Here is a 14648-nt window from a genome sequence, read left to right as displayed (position 1 = left end):
AGTGCTTTTCAAAATGAAAATACACTATAGATTTAAAACTGTGGATCCAAGCTGACGGCACATTACAGCTAAAAATAAAACCTCAGATTGAATTGTCATTCTGTTTGCTTTGTCATCTTGCCAAGGTAGCTATTTCTGCAAGGCAAATGGTGACCTCCGTATTTAACCTCCCCAAATAAATTCAATAATGTATTTTTTTCTATAAAAAAAATAGAATGAAGAAGAGAAACTATGGGAAAGCAGAAGAAGAGCCTTAATGGGCTGGATCTAAGGTGTAATGAGTCCAGTTATCCTCTTTCTCACAGGGGCCAACCAGGTGCCTCTGGGGAACTCATCAAGAGGAAAGAAAGTCAATACTCACCTCCCAACACCACAAAGGAGTGGTGGCAGGGAGGAGCAGCACTGCAGACATAGCTTCCTTGGCCTTGCGACCTCACTGCCCCACCGTCCTGGTATTTGAAAGTGATGCTGCTGCTGAAAGCCAGGTCCATGGTGGCACCCCTCCCCACCAGCCCCCCTGTACCTACAGTTACTCTTGAGGAAATGGTATCGCTTAAAGCTTCCATGTAGGCATGGGCTTTGCCTTAGAAGCACTTTTCTAAGTACAGTGGAACCTTGGGTTACGTGCCGTCCTCCTTAAGAACGTTTCAGGTAATGAGCTCTGCCAACCAAGAAATAGATGCTCCTGGTTGCGAACTTTGCCCCGGGATGCGAGCAGAAGTCGCGTGCTGGTGGCGCGGCAGCCCCATTAGCAAAAGCACACCTCAGGTTAAGAACGGTTTCGGGTTAAGAATGGACCTCCAGAACAAATTAAGGTACCACTGTACAGTCGTACCTTGGTTTTCAAACAGCTTAGTTCTCGAATGTTTTGGCTCCAGAACGCCACAAACCCGGAAGTGACTGTTCCAGTTTGTCAACTATTTTTGGAAGCTGAATGTCCGAAGGGGCTTCTGATTGGCTGCAGGAGCTTCCTTGGTTTCCGAACGTTTTGGAAGTCGAACGGACTTCCGGAATGGATTCCGTTCAACTTCCAAGGAATGTCTGTAGCTTTAGAGTGTGCACATGCTGTGTACAACCATCATTTTGGAGTGCTGCATGCACAACACCATCCCCATGTTGTCCCTGTGCCACACTATTTCATACCTCCAGCGTGTTGAATCCCCAATCCAGAATGTATGTCTTCCTGCCTGTGCTCTTGCACAAGCTATGTGACACGCGTGAGATCACATAACCCAAAAGACCTGCTTTTGGGGGGGGCATGCTCTCACAATGCCCAAAAACATGTGTTTGGGATGCTGCGTGAGATCACACCCTGCCAAAAAAGGGCTTGCTTTGTTGCGAGATCTCAGCGCAAAATCATGTGAGAGCACGCGGCCCCCAATGGCTTCTGTGTTCTTGTGTGAAAAAGTGGGATGACCCCTTTTTTCTGGGACACTTGTGGGTGTGCTATTTGTCCACCTAAAGTGCCTTCTGCTGGAACAGTGGTAATCTGCTTTGTGCCAACACTTGCTGCATTCACACACAGAGAGAGCTTTATCGGGTCACCTCCTTTTGGGGCAGACCTATCGGCAGAGCTGTGCCACACACCCCTCACCATGTTTAACTTGCCTATGAATGAAATAGGCAAAATCAGTAACTTAGCTGCCTCTGTATCCTACTATACATCAGTACGTCGACACACCAGTTTCCAGCCCCTCTTCTTTGAAAGTCTGTGATAAATATAGACAATGAAAACACTAATTGAAGGGAGAGGAATAGAAAACACCATTGCGCACTAGTTTGAAAACATGCCCGCCCATGTGTACAGACAGCACAGATAGTAGCTGCCACTTCAGATGATGCTCTTACCTGAATGTGTGTACAATTGCAATCCACTTTGTGAAAAAGCACATTGTGCAAAAGCGGGCCCTGTGCATTTCAAAGGCTACATGTCGCACTCAGACTTATTATGTCTGTGATGAGTGCAAACTCCCAGCCATATTCTACCTATTTCTGCATTTGGAGGGCCCCTGCATTTCTCCTCTTCCCCTGTCATGAAGCCTGTGTTCAGTTATATTTAAATAGCAGGAGCTTTAGCTGTTCCCCAAGGGCCATATTCATCCTTCAAGTAAGGTGAGTGGCAGGGCTGCAGCTCTGGAGGAAGCGTCAAGTGTTGAGCAAGTCCTTAAACCAATAAGAATGTATGTAGAGAAAAGTACATTGATGGAACAAAATCCAATCTTTTGAATCCTAAATTAAGTTGAATGGATTCGCTGGGCTACGAAGGGATTCCAGTAATTGTTTCTAATCAATAAATAAGCACAAAGGCAAAGAGGTTCCAAACTGGAGGATTGCTTGATGGTAGAGTCCAAGATTTAACTAAGGAGTCCCACTAGGGGAAGCCAGTGAAATGTCTTCTGCTAGGCCAGTGGGGCTTTTTGCCCCCCTCTTCCCCCATGTGCTCCCCACAACCCCCAAATTGATTATGGGGGTGTTGGGAGGACCCCAGAACAGCATGCAGGAGCAGAAGAGGGGAGATCATTCCATCTGGCAAGCTGAAATGCTGATGGACTGATCTCCTTAGCACTATGTTGAATGCTTCCCCATAACTCTTCAGAAATGGGATGTCCTATTCTGGCCTGACTCTACATCCCACAGGAGAGGCCTGGTCCATGCAGAAGAAAGGGGGAGTAGAAGGCCATGTGGTGGAGTGGTACTGCAGGGCTATCCTCCTGATCAGCATCACTGCCATTTACATGGACAGGTCTGGGAAGGGACCGGATATTGGTGAGATCCGGTTGTGCAGGTGTAGCAGCAGAGCCAATGCAGCATTCCTTCTGGGGCACCCATGCAACCTTAACCTCACTGTCACCTTGTCATGCCCTAATCCTGCACTCCTGCAACACCAATGCTGGGGTTGGGGCAGCTCTGCCCCACTGCATAAACAAGGGCTTGGCAGCAGATTTCTGAACGGACATGATAGACCCATTTTTTAAAGAAGGCTGAAGCTTGGCAGTGCTACTTTGACTGCTCCCCCATCAAGTAAAATAGGGTGGTCACATAGTCTCACCCCCACAAAGACAATGTATTGCAAAAAAGTCACATATTTACATTTGGTAATTCATATGTACAGCTGAAAAATATTTTAAATAGTTACCATTTAAATAAAAATTAGATGCATCTCACCATGAAGAATGACAAGCTGACCAGTGTGACTGATAGGCAATTCCAAAACTTCTATTCTCAGTTCTGTATCTTCAAATCAGGCCCCATCTGTGTTCTACATTGAAAGCAGTATGATACCACTTTAAACCATCATGGCTTCCCCCAAAGAATCCTGGGAAATGTAATTTAAGGCTGCTGAGAGTTGTGAGAACACACCAGCTCCCCTCACAAAGCTACAATTCCCAGAGTCCTCTGGGAAGAGGGATTGACGGTTACACCATTCTGTGAGGGAAATAGGGGCCTGCTAACAACTCAGCATTTCCCACGATTCTCTGGGGGAAGCCATGGCAGTTAAAGTGGTATGAAACTGTTTTAAATGTATGGTGCAGATAGAACGCTAGAACCTGACAGGCTTTCAAACAGAGGGCTCCTTCAAATTGAGGATTGTCTTCTGACAGCCCCCTTGAAGTAGGACAGATGGCCGTTTATATCACAGCAATGGCAAGAAACCTGAACAAGTCTTAGAGAAAGGCTTTAATCCAGCCTGTTCCCCACTGTACTAGTTTTCAACTTGATATGCATACATATACAGTAGTGGATTTAAAAATCGATTCCCTCACCTGAAGTGATTTCAACCCATTATACTGCTTTATTCATACGAACAAAGGAAGGGGCCTCCTATTTGGTGAGAACTGCCTATCTAGCCCAGTATTATCCATTCTGAGTGCCTGTGTTTTTCAGAGACTCAAACAGCCCCCTCCCTATCATTCAGTCCTTTCAACCAGAGTTGCCAGCGATCTTTTGCATTCAAAGCTCTACCACTCAGCAACAGCCCCTCCTACCTCATGTGTGTGCATACCAGGGCATAGTCTTCCTTTGAGGATGGCACAACTCAGTGTGCATTATAAATATGACTACATTGAGCCTGTGATTAGAATGCACCTGCTTAAATCTCTGAAGTTCATGGATTAGGATGATACAGAGCTTTGATTCATTTTGTCAGTTTTGTGCTATGTACACAGCATGTAGAGGAATTTGGATCTAATGTTTGCCTTCATTATAATTAGACACTATCTTTTAGCATATAATGACGGTGACAGTCTCAGAAACCCCATCCTTTGAATCTGCATGTTTCTCACACACTTGGCTGCCGAGATCTCCTGGATAGATAGTTTCTAATTAATTGGTTGGTTTGTTAGGACAATTTATTGGATCAGTTCCAGAACCTGCTATTATTCCACAGGCATTTGCTGAGTTATTCCAAAGAAGGATTGAATGAACCTGGAGACTCGCCCCACACCACCCCCAAGCACATCATTTCATTGTAATATTCCAATGAACATGAAGATGGGCCCATCAAACTGGCACATGCTGAGAACTCAGTATGTTCTCATCTGCTGAAAGGAAGAATGGCAGCAGAAATAAGAGAAAGTATCAGATAAAGGAAATAAGAAAAGAGAAGGAAGTTGAGCTTCTAGTATCTCTCTCTATACCTGTATAATATGGGTGATTTTTATGCAGGCGAATCAAAAGCAGTACAAATATGCTATACAATAATTTTGAATATGGGTGTGCATTAGCTCTCTGCATACCCAAACAACAAGGATAAACTGGAAGTGTTTCAGATCATGATCTCACATTCCTAAGTTGGATCACACTGTTAGCAAGCAAGGTGCCTCAAGGCATATTTGAGTCACTTGGTAGTCAAGGTCTGAGTTTATTTTTGGACTTGGTTTTCCAAAATGTTAGATACACCAATTTCCCTCCTCTTCTTTTCTGAGAAACAAAACCAAGCTGACTGGGGAAATGCCCAGAGGGCTGGCGAGAAGAGGGGTGTTTTTTTAAAATCATACATCTCTAAAAAATTTTCATCACAGAAAACAAAAAAAGTGCACAGAAACCCATTGATGAATCTGCTTGAAATTTATGTGGAAAAAAACTTTTATACTCGTTTATACTCAATGGAAGCAAAACAGTCCTTCAGATTTACCAGGTCAGATTCAGACACAAAAAATGAATTGAATTGGAACAACACAGAGAAAATCTGAAACAGAGTGGGTTGTTTTCAAATGCCACAGATACAAGGTGAATCTTGTGTTTGCTGAACACATTTAATATAAATAAAGACTGGGGGTTTGTTGTTGTTGTTTAGTCGTGTCCGACTCTTCCATAAACAACCACCCCACCCTGTGATTACTGAACACTCCTTTGTAAATGAGTGCAGAATTGTTCAAATGAGGTGAAGAGGGAACATGTTACCATAATCTCTGATCCAGATCCAATCATGCATATCTAGGTAACTGGGACACAATGTTGATCTGGTTGTGCTTTGGGGTATACAATGCGCAAAACCATCCTGCTATCCTTTCAGCTTTAGCACTATTGTTACAGCTACAGTGTTAATGGTTCAAAAATGGCAGTGGTGGTGATTTTTAGATAGCGCCTAGAGACTGTAAGGGTTGCAGCTGCATTTCTGCAGCCCAATCTCTGAATGAAGCAGAGAGACGGAACATTACCCAGCAATTGTCAATGTGGAAACCACATTGGATGCCAATTATCTTCAGAACTAAATTCAAGCTGCTAGTGTGAAGAGATCATTGTATTTGGTGCTGGTAACTGGCTTAATAGCTATTGACACAGACTCTTCATGCAATTCCTGATCTGCCCATACAACCCATTCAGTGTAACTAACAAGAAAGCTTTTTCTCATTGAAAGGGCAAATGAAATCACCACTTCTTACTGGTAGGGGAAGATACCTGCAAGTTACTGCACTTGAAATAGTTTCTGTGCTTGAAACTAGGGAGAAGTTGGAGATCTGTTATTCAAGCTGGAATGGAAAGTGATTAATGTTGTTGTTGTTTTTATTCCTGTTAACATTAATCACCTGCCCTCCACCCTAACATCCCTGGGAGGGTTCCAACATTAAAATACAACACAAAAATATATATTAAAGCGATTTATATTATGCAACTGGTTTTGGGGGGATAAGAACCATGTGTGAACATATTGTCAGCAACTCCCTTGCGGACTCCAATTTCTCTTGTAGCAACTGAAAGCAGTTTGATGTCTCATCCCAAACCGTAATGGAAACCATCCTCTTATGGACCACCAGAATTGTGCAAAGCGCAGTGGTTACATGTATAGCCTCTAGAGAGCACCACATTGGCTAATGGTTGCTATGGAATGCATTTTTCAGGACCTGGACCTGCCATGTCCTGAAGGAACCTGCCTCAGGGGGCACCATGACCATGAGGAGAGATTAAAGAAGTTGTGTGTCTGACTCGTCTAGCAATACTTTTAAAAAAGCATTAGCTCTGTCTCAGACAGCATCTGGATTCCGCTGTAGGCAGCAAAATTTCCTGGAGATTATTTATTTATGTTTTCTGTTCCCACCCCTTCTCTCCATCTTGCCACCCATCATTTCCCCTAGTAGCTTCTTGTTTCCCTCCAATTTGCTTTGAAATGTTTAAGTGTAAGATCTATCTATCTATCTGCCTGTCTTCACATGGCATGGTAATTGGAGCATGCTCTGTAACCGGCTGCATGCGTGTGTATCGAGGCAGGACATGCCTATGTTCATTTATGCGCTATGACATGGTAAGCCTAACCTTCGCTAAGTACCACTCGGAAAGTGTGCCAGCATCTTCATAACAGCTGGCACAGCTGAAAAACTTGCCTGCCTTATTAACACTCGACTTATCTGGAATATGCTCACAGAGCAGAAACGGCTTCATAAATCCTTGTGCAATTTGCATTCTTCTTCACAGTTGCTCATTACGACTGACCTCCCTCCTTCTGCCAGAGCTGATCAGCCTCCCGCTCCCCTGAATTTGAAATGCCTCTCCACTACCACAGCTTATTAGTAGTGGTGGTGGTGATGCTGGTGGAAATGGCAGCTGCAGCTCCTCTGCTAACTTGCCTGTGCTGAGTTAGGAAAGTTGCACAGCCCCCAGGCCTCTCTTATCATATTTATATTTGTCATTTCACTGGTTGGTTCAAGACTGACTTACTACAGTGCACACTATGTGGGACTTCACTTCTGCTTGACCTGGAAGCTGCACACCGTGCTGCAGGAGTGAGACCCTGTCAGCAAATATCGCACCATGATTGAGGGGAGCCTGGGGCCACGTGACGTCAATAGAACTTTGGGGTGGGGGCGGACCTTTCACTGGAAATTTCCAAAGCTTGTTGGTTGGACCTGTAAATCTTTCCTCAGAATCCAATTGATGGAGTAACTATCCTCCTCTGAGGAGATTTTGGGAACTGCATGTGGCACTTGGTGAGGTAGAATTACCTATGGCTAGCCTGGAGTTAATAAGCAGCTGAGACAATGCTGAATAACATGTGGAATAATTTGTAGTGGCTGAGGCCCATATTCCATATGTCACTCAGTTATATACCGTATTTTTCCATGTATAAGTTGCCCCCATGTATAAGACGTCCCCTTACTTTTGGGGACGCCAAATTTAGAAAATGGGCATATGCACTATCCGTGTATAAGACGCCCCCAGATTTTTAACCTTCTTTTAAAGTAAAAAAAAAAACCTAGTCTTATACACGGAAAAGTACGGTATGTATTTGTACTATATTTCCTTGTTAAAAACCTAAAACATACACTTGCCATCTGGAGCAGAAGACAAGGGTAGGGGAGAGGAGCAAAAGGCAGTATTGGTGGCAGAGTTCGAGAGGCAGAAAACACTCGATGCCAAAGGGTTAAGAATCCTCTTTCCTCTCCCCTGGATACTGCCTCTATATTTTAAGTTAGAAGAAAAAGAATGAAAATGCTGGAGAGACAGAAAAAATTACACATATAGTTTATGTCTCATGGATCTTGGGGATATTTTGACAGCTCCTCCTTTCAAAAAATCTGTCTTCTGAAATGCAGTGAGCTCTTTTTAATTGCATCTCATCCATCTATCATTCCAGGTAGAGTCCAGCTGTGATTTTTCCATTTCCCCAATATCCTTCTTTTAATAAGGTGACCAGCACGGGGTAAGTATCATTTCCTTATTATTAATTATTACTATTTCAGCTGTACAGCCATGTGTTCAAGCTGTCTAACTATAGTCCCTAAGAACATGCCCTGATCAGCATTTTATCTTCCCAACAGCACTTCTTGATCAGGGTTTCACTCATTCTGCAATCGGCTGACTGGTGCTTATCCTTCCATGACCATCCTCTCAGCTGCCAATGTGCACCTTTAAGTTTATCAATTACATTTCAAATTTTGTGCTTTTCCCCCCTTTGCTATTCCCATAGAGCCTCAGACTCTCCCAAAACACACTTAGGACATGGACTTCTACATCATATTGCATCATATGTCATATATTGGCTAGCCATGACCAGAATCTTTCTCTTTGCACATGAACCTTGCAGTTGTCTGTGACTGCCATGATAATCTAGGTGACAAGGACCACAACCCTTGAAGATAGCCTAGCCCAGGCTTCCTCAACCTCAGCCCTCCATATGTTTTTGGCCTACAACTCCCACGATACCTAGCTAGCAGGACCAGTGGTCAGGGATGATGGGAATTGTAGTCTCAAAACATCTGGAGGGCGAAGGATGAGGAAGCCTGGCCTAGTCAAAGATGCCATAGGTTTGGACAAATCAATGCATCTCCTCTGCTCCAGACCCACCAAGATCACTCCAGGAGCAGAGGCAGTGGCATGTCCACTGCTAGCAGGAGGTCAATCATCTCAGAGTCTGACATGTGTCCAGCATGCCCTGGATCAAGGCCCTGGTGACAGTCAAGAAATGGCTAGAAAACAGCCTTGCTACAGAGTCAAGACCTTGCTACTGAGGTGTTCCTTGCTGGAGGTTGGCTTCCTTGTTATCCTGATCAACCTGATCTCTGACTTGTTGGTTCTCCAGAGCTCTTAGTACTGAAGGATTTTGAGCCACATGGCAGAGGTGGCAGTAACAAGGCAGTAATGTGGATTGTACAAGATGCTTCCAGGTTCATCCCTTGAAAAATGCAGTTGATGCATCACAATCCATTCAGAACACTGGTCATGCTAGGAGACTCAGGTCTGTTTCTGAATCCTCTTCCCCCTAAGCCATACCCTGCTACTTTGCATTGCTGCCACATACTTTATTTTCTGCACTTTGATAGGTTTAAGACATACCTGGGATTCTTGATGAATTCCCCAGTCCTGAACTGTGCCCCACCTGCAACCTCTGCTCTGAGCTCTTTCACTCCCAAGTCATGTCCTCAATTTGTAATAATGTAAACCCAAGCTACTTACTGACATTTGAAGCCTACTTCCGCAATCCTCAAATTTAAACTGAACTTTTCCTAGCAAATGTTAAAAAGTAAACATGTTTGCATTCCAAAGCAGATCATATTGCAATTTTTGTTGCTATTCAGAAACAGTAATAGCAGAGGGCTGCATATCACAGGGAAACAATTGTATAGGAAATCCAATTGTCCTTGGAAGAATTATCAGACTAAATTTAGAAATGTCAGTCAGTCATTAAATTACAAAACAGAGGGATTTTAATCCTACTGTAGGTGAAAACTCATTGTAGCCTTAAGTATGGATTTACACATTTATAATAAGACGAAAAATAAGAAGGAAGAAAATCACAGGGTTTTTTTGTTTTTTTTAAAGCTGCAAGTCTAAGACACAGAGTGGAACGCAGTCAGAAATACAGCAACACTGATAGTAGCAATTTGGCTAACTTAAAATTGTCCAACTTGAGTTCCACCAGCACAGATATCACAGGCCCCTGACCAAACTTAGCAGAATGCCACAATGTTCTAAGCAATTAATAATATACAGGTAATCATATGCAGGTGACCAAAGTAAGAAATATGTTTATACACACTCCCGTTTCCTAGCAGTAAGTGATTTCAGGGATGCCAGCACATACCTCAGGTTTGGTTCCCTTGGAAAGAAGGTCACTGCATACATTGGCTTCTTCATGATATATGGTTTTATGTAGACATGTATATTTGGGGATGTTAAGGCTAGTAGGAAAGGATATATTGAATAAGTATTATACTTCCTTCACCCATGCAAGTAAGTGATGTAGCAGATCACCTCAATATAGCTGGAAGCTAGTTTGCAGATTCGTTTGACTCTCTTAGTTAAGTTTACTCCTGGTATCCCCTTTAGATCCCTCTTAAAAGAATAAAGACACAAGAGTCTTTCTGAGTAAAGTAACAAAAAGTTTACTCACATTTCATTTCACGATTTGATCCCTGAAAGGCAGTCTTTACTTAGTGGCTACATAATAAACTGTGAGTTCATCTCATAGGGAGACTGAACTCATGTGCTGCTGGCTGAGAGCCAGCAGAAAGAAAAATTACATTAAGATAACAAAATGGCTACAGGAGAGCAGCAATGGCAGCAAAAGATAGAACAAGACAAGACTGCAATACTAAAATAGACTGAGAAAATGGCTGCATGACTCGGCTCTTTTATGGAGTGAGCCAGGACCACACCCATCTCGCAGGTCACATGCAGGGGGAGGATGATTCAATCAGTGGAACAGGAAGTTACACGGAGTTGATGTCCTCCTGCCTGTGCCCACTCTAGGGAAATAAGGAATGTTGCATTTGACTGTACCAATGGATTACATCCCACAGTGTACAGATTTGGCATAAGATAGAAGGGTTACAGCACAACACTCCAGCAGATCTTGCTCCTGCATTGGGTTTCTAGGACTCTTCTTCAAAAGCCATAGCCATGGACTCAGCACAGAGAGAAGATCAGGCCTCTTTGTTTTCCCAGCTCCAGAGAATTCTGGCTCTTGTCCATTTTTTCTTCTTATACTCCAGTGACATCACCTCCAGCCAGGGGAAGAGGGAATAATAGAACTGTAGAGCTGGAAATGACCCAAATCACCTGCAATGCCTGCCTTCTTCTATAAACATCACTCGCTAGTCTTTTCTGTTGTGATTGGTCACCTGGACTCCTTAGTCAAGTAAAGAGAAACATAACAGACTAGGGTCATCAACTTATCAAAGAGACCCACTTCAACAGTTCCTTCTACATCAGAATCCCACCTTACAGACATAAAACCACAGGCACAGACATCCAAATAGGGGGATTATCTGCCTTCCTTCTGTTCAGTGCTACTAGGTATGGGAAGTAGTGACTTGTCCAGTTCTTCCTAGAGATAGGGCTGCTGGTGGCGCTATGGTCTAAACCACTGAGCCTCTTGGGCTTGCCGATCAGAAGGTCGGTGGCTTGCCAATTGGAAGGTCAGTGGTTTGAATCCCTACGACAGGGTGAGCTCCCGTTGCTGTGTCCCAGCTCCTGTCAACCTAGCAGTACGAAAGCACACCAGTGCAAGTAGATAAATAGGTACCACTGCTGCAGGAAGGTAAACTGGTTTTCTGTGCACTCTGGTTTCCATCACAGTGTTCCGTTGCACCAGAAGTGGTTTAGTCATGCTGGCCACATGACCCGGAAGGCTGTCTGTGGACAAATGCTGGCTCCCTCGGCCTGAAAGCACCGCAACCCCATAGTTGCCTTTGACTGGACTTAACCGTCCAGGGGTCCTTTATCTTTTTTCCTAGACATATCATTGGATGCATAAACTTCAAAGAACAAAATAACAGAGTTCCTGGGCTCTGAGCTAGTGGAGATTCACAAATAAGCCAAAGGAAAACAGCACCCACCACCTCATCCCAACCATGTGACCAGCTGCAACAGAAGACTGGGGTGAATCAGTTAATAAACCATGATATTGATGTTATTACATTTATATCCCAACTTTCTTCCATCACAGAACCAAGGCAGCAAACAAGTGGTTGTTCCCAAAGAACTGACTAGACCCAGACATCGAATTGCTTAGCTTCAGCTAGAACATGACCATCATGGGTTTTCAGACTATAGAGGAAAGTTTTGTTGGTGAAAAATGTATTGTAGCCTTATGTATGGATTTACACAAAACAACCAGTGCTACACTTTGGAGTAACTACTGAATGGTGTGCAATCTTCTGCAATTTTCATCATTCCATCCATTTCCCCTCCACCCAAAAGGGATAGAGGCAGTGTTATCCAGATAGTGTGCTCAGGTACTCTTGGCTGCATGGCAACAGCAACCAGGGAATGATTTAACATGACCTTCATTTGGCATCCATAATGTATAGAGCAGTCCCTTGAGATTTCTTTTTTTTTATTGTTCAGAGAAAGAGTCTGGATGTGATAATCCATATTATTGATTGCTTTAAATTCATTAGTAGTTGGCATGTTCAGTGACACATTTGAAAAATATCCTCAAGTATGCTGATATATTACAGGGAAAATTAGAATGAAGACTTCTATCTCCTTGGGATATTTCTACCTCTGAGGATAGTACTTACTGAGTGGAGAGAGAGAGAGGTATGTGGGATCCAAGACAGCATATGCATCCTATAAAATAAATGTTAATTTAATTGCTGAAAGAGGCTGCTGGTCAGTCCCATTTGGAGAATGGCTATTTAAACAAGTGTATGAATATTGATTATGTGGAGCTGAAGGAAATGTTTATCATTCTTAATTGCAATACAATCGTTACTCTGGAGTTAAACATTTGAGCAGAATACTCAATGTATAATGCAAATACAGCCATTAATTTGCCTTGACAAAATCAACAGCAATATGTATATCATCAAAGTATGCCCAGAGACATATTCCAGTTGTAGGAATGAGAGGCCTTTGGAGGAGGCACCAGTATTGTGCTTGGATAAATGGTGGCTCTGTGGCATATCAGAACCCTGTCCAACCCAACTTGAGATAGCAGTGCTTCCATATACACCTGCTCTCGACTGATGAAAGGGCTTAAAAAAAAAATTCTCCATTCCACCCTCTGCCACCATCCCACCACTTAGAATAAGCATGACCATCTTAATATGCACACACACACACACACACCCAGTATATGTGACTATGGCCCACTATGTGGAATGAAAATTCACACACCCTTATTCCTAGCTCACACATTCACTGAGCCAGCGATCTGATTCATGTGCTAGAAGGAAATGTTGGAATTGAGCACCCACATCATCACCATCATTCTTTCCAACAGGTCCCTGAAATGTTTATCATGTAAAATTCAACACAGAGGAAATCCTAGAACTGCCCTATGAAGGGCAGTATATACATATTGTAAATAATAAGTAAGGGTAAAGATGGGCAGGAAAGTGGGGGCTTGGGTTAACAGAGACATCTTCCTGACACCAGGATTGCTATGGCCCACCTGAATGTGGCTGGGGCAGACAAGGCGACAATGAATGTGGGAGGCATTGATGCACTGGAGGAATGCCATATCATTTCTGCCAATGTGGCTGCACAGCCCTACCCATTTGTGCCCAAGCGCTCTTTTTTTGCCCTGGAGCAATTTGTACAATTAGCTTTAGCTGTGTAATGCAACTCCCCCATCCTCTCCTCTCCACGTTCCTCCCTGCATCCTCCAAATCTTCTCCAGAGGGTTGGGGATGTGCTGGGTCATTTGCATGGAAAGCAGATGCTCTGTAACTGAGCTGCATCCCTTCCCCTATATTCTTAAATGATAGATAGAGAAGTTTTATGATGCTAAAACCTCTCTATCTATCATTTAAGAATATAGGGGAAGTCATGCCACAGTATGGGGGATCAATATTGTATAGGGCTTAGTAACTCTTGCAACCCTAAGAATAGACACCTGTGCTTTTGTAAACCTTCTGTTCACTTAAATAGAACATGTGTAGGAGATTCTTCTGATGGACCATGTCATCTCTGGTGTGTTTCCCTCAACCCAACACAGAGCAGAAGAGTATCGGATTCTCTTGCAGGAATTCATGTTCTAGACCAAGATTGGAGAACCCCAAGGCATTCAGATGCTGTTGGGCTGCATCTACCACCGTCCCTGGCTATGGGCCATGATGGCTGGGGGTGATAGGTCAAACAGTACTTGGAAGACCACAGCACTCCTCCTTCCCTAAGTCTAAACCAACGTTTGATTGAACACTGTATAATGTAGAGTTGAGGACGTTATTATTATTCACAAAAAAAGCACCCTGGAAAGCTTCAAAGCAAGACAGGAAAACTTCAGGTTTTAATACTAATTAGAAGCTCCTGTCTCCTAGGTGTGAGGTGTTTATCTGTGGAAAGCAGGAGATAGCGTTGCAAAGAAGAAATGTGTACGCCGGGGAATTGAAGATCCAGCAAATGGCTGACTGGATTAAAAAACAACAACCCGCACATGCCATAAAAAAACAGAACAACAACCAACACTCCGCGCCCCCACCAACAGCAGATGAATTAAGATGTTGTGCAGCACATGACGGCTTCAACGAAACAGCTCGTGGTTTCCCCCTGCTAATTCAGAAATACCTGAAGATGACACACCTGCAGCAATAAAATGAAGCCTTTCTCTGCATTATTCTGCAATTCTGTTCTGTATTTATTTTTCTTTTTTGTAAACTGAGCTAATCTCTTGTCCAGATAGGATGTTATAGCAACTGGAATAGTTTAGCATTTGTCACCCGACATAACCCATATATCTTCCACGTTGGTGATACCCATGGACC

The 14648-nt window shown here is 43.4% G+C and overlaps 1 long non-coding RNA gene across 2 annotated transcripts; it reads left to right on the top strand.

Moving 5' to 3' along the window:
* Nucleotides 1-3342: 3342 nt before the first annotated feature.
* Nucleotides 3343-14497, top strand: LOC310761795. Of its 2 annotated transcripts, none has more exons than XR_014547718.1 (4): nucleotides 3343-3503; nucleotides 8072-8137; nucleotides 12399-12480; nucleotides 14205-14497. It is a non-coding gene; the product is annotated as an uncharacterized lncRNA (long non-coding RNA). The 2 variants fall into 2 exon arrangements; XR_014547719.1 differs by lacking the exon at nucleotides 3343-3503 and adding an exon at nucleotides 3510-3829.
* The last annotated feature ends 151 nt before the right edge of the window (nucleotides 14498-14648 follow it).

The sequence above is a fragment of the Podarcis filfolensis genome (assembly GCF_964270895.1).
Source record: "Podarcis filfolensis genome assembly, chromosome: 4".
Taxonomy (NCBI): domain Eukaryota; kingdom Metazoa; phylum Chordata; class Lepidosauria; order Squamata; family Lacertidae; genus Podarcis; species Podarcis filfolensis.
Note: the sequence above shows the minus strand (reverse complement) of the source record. Positions and strands in the feature narration are given on the sequence as shown.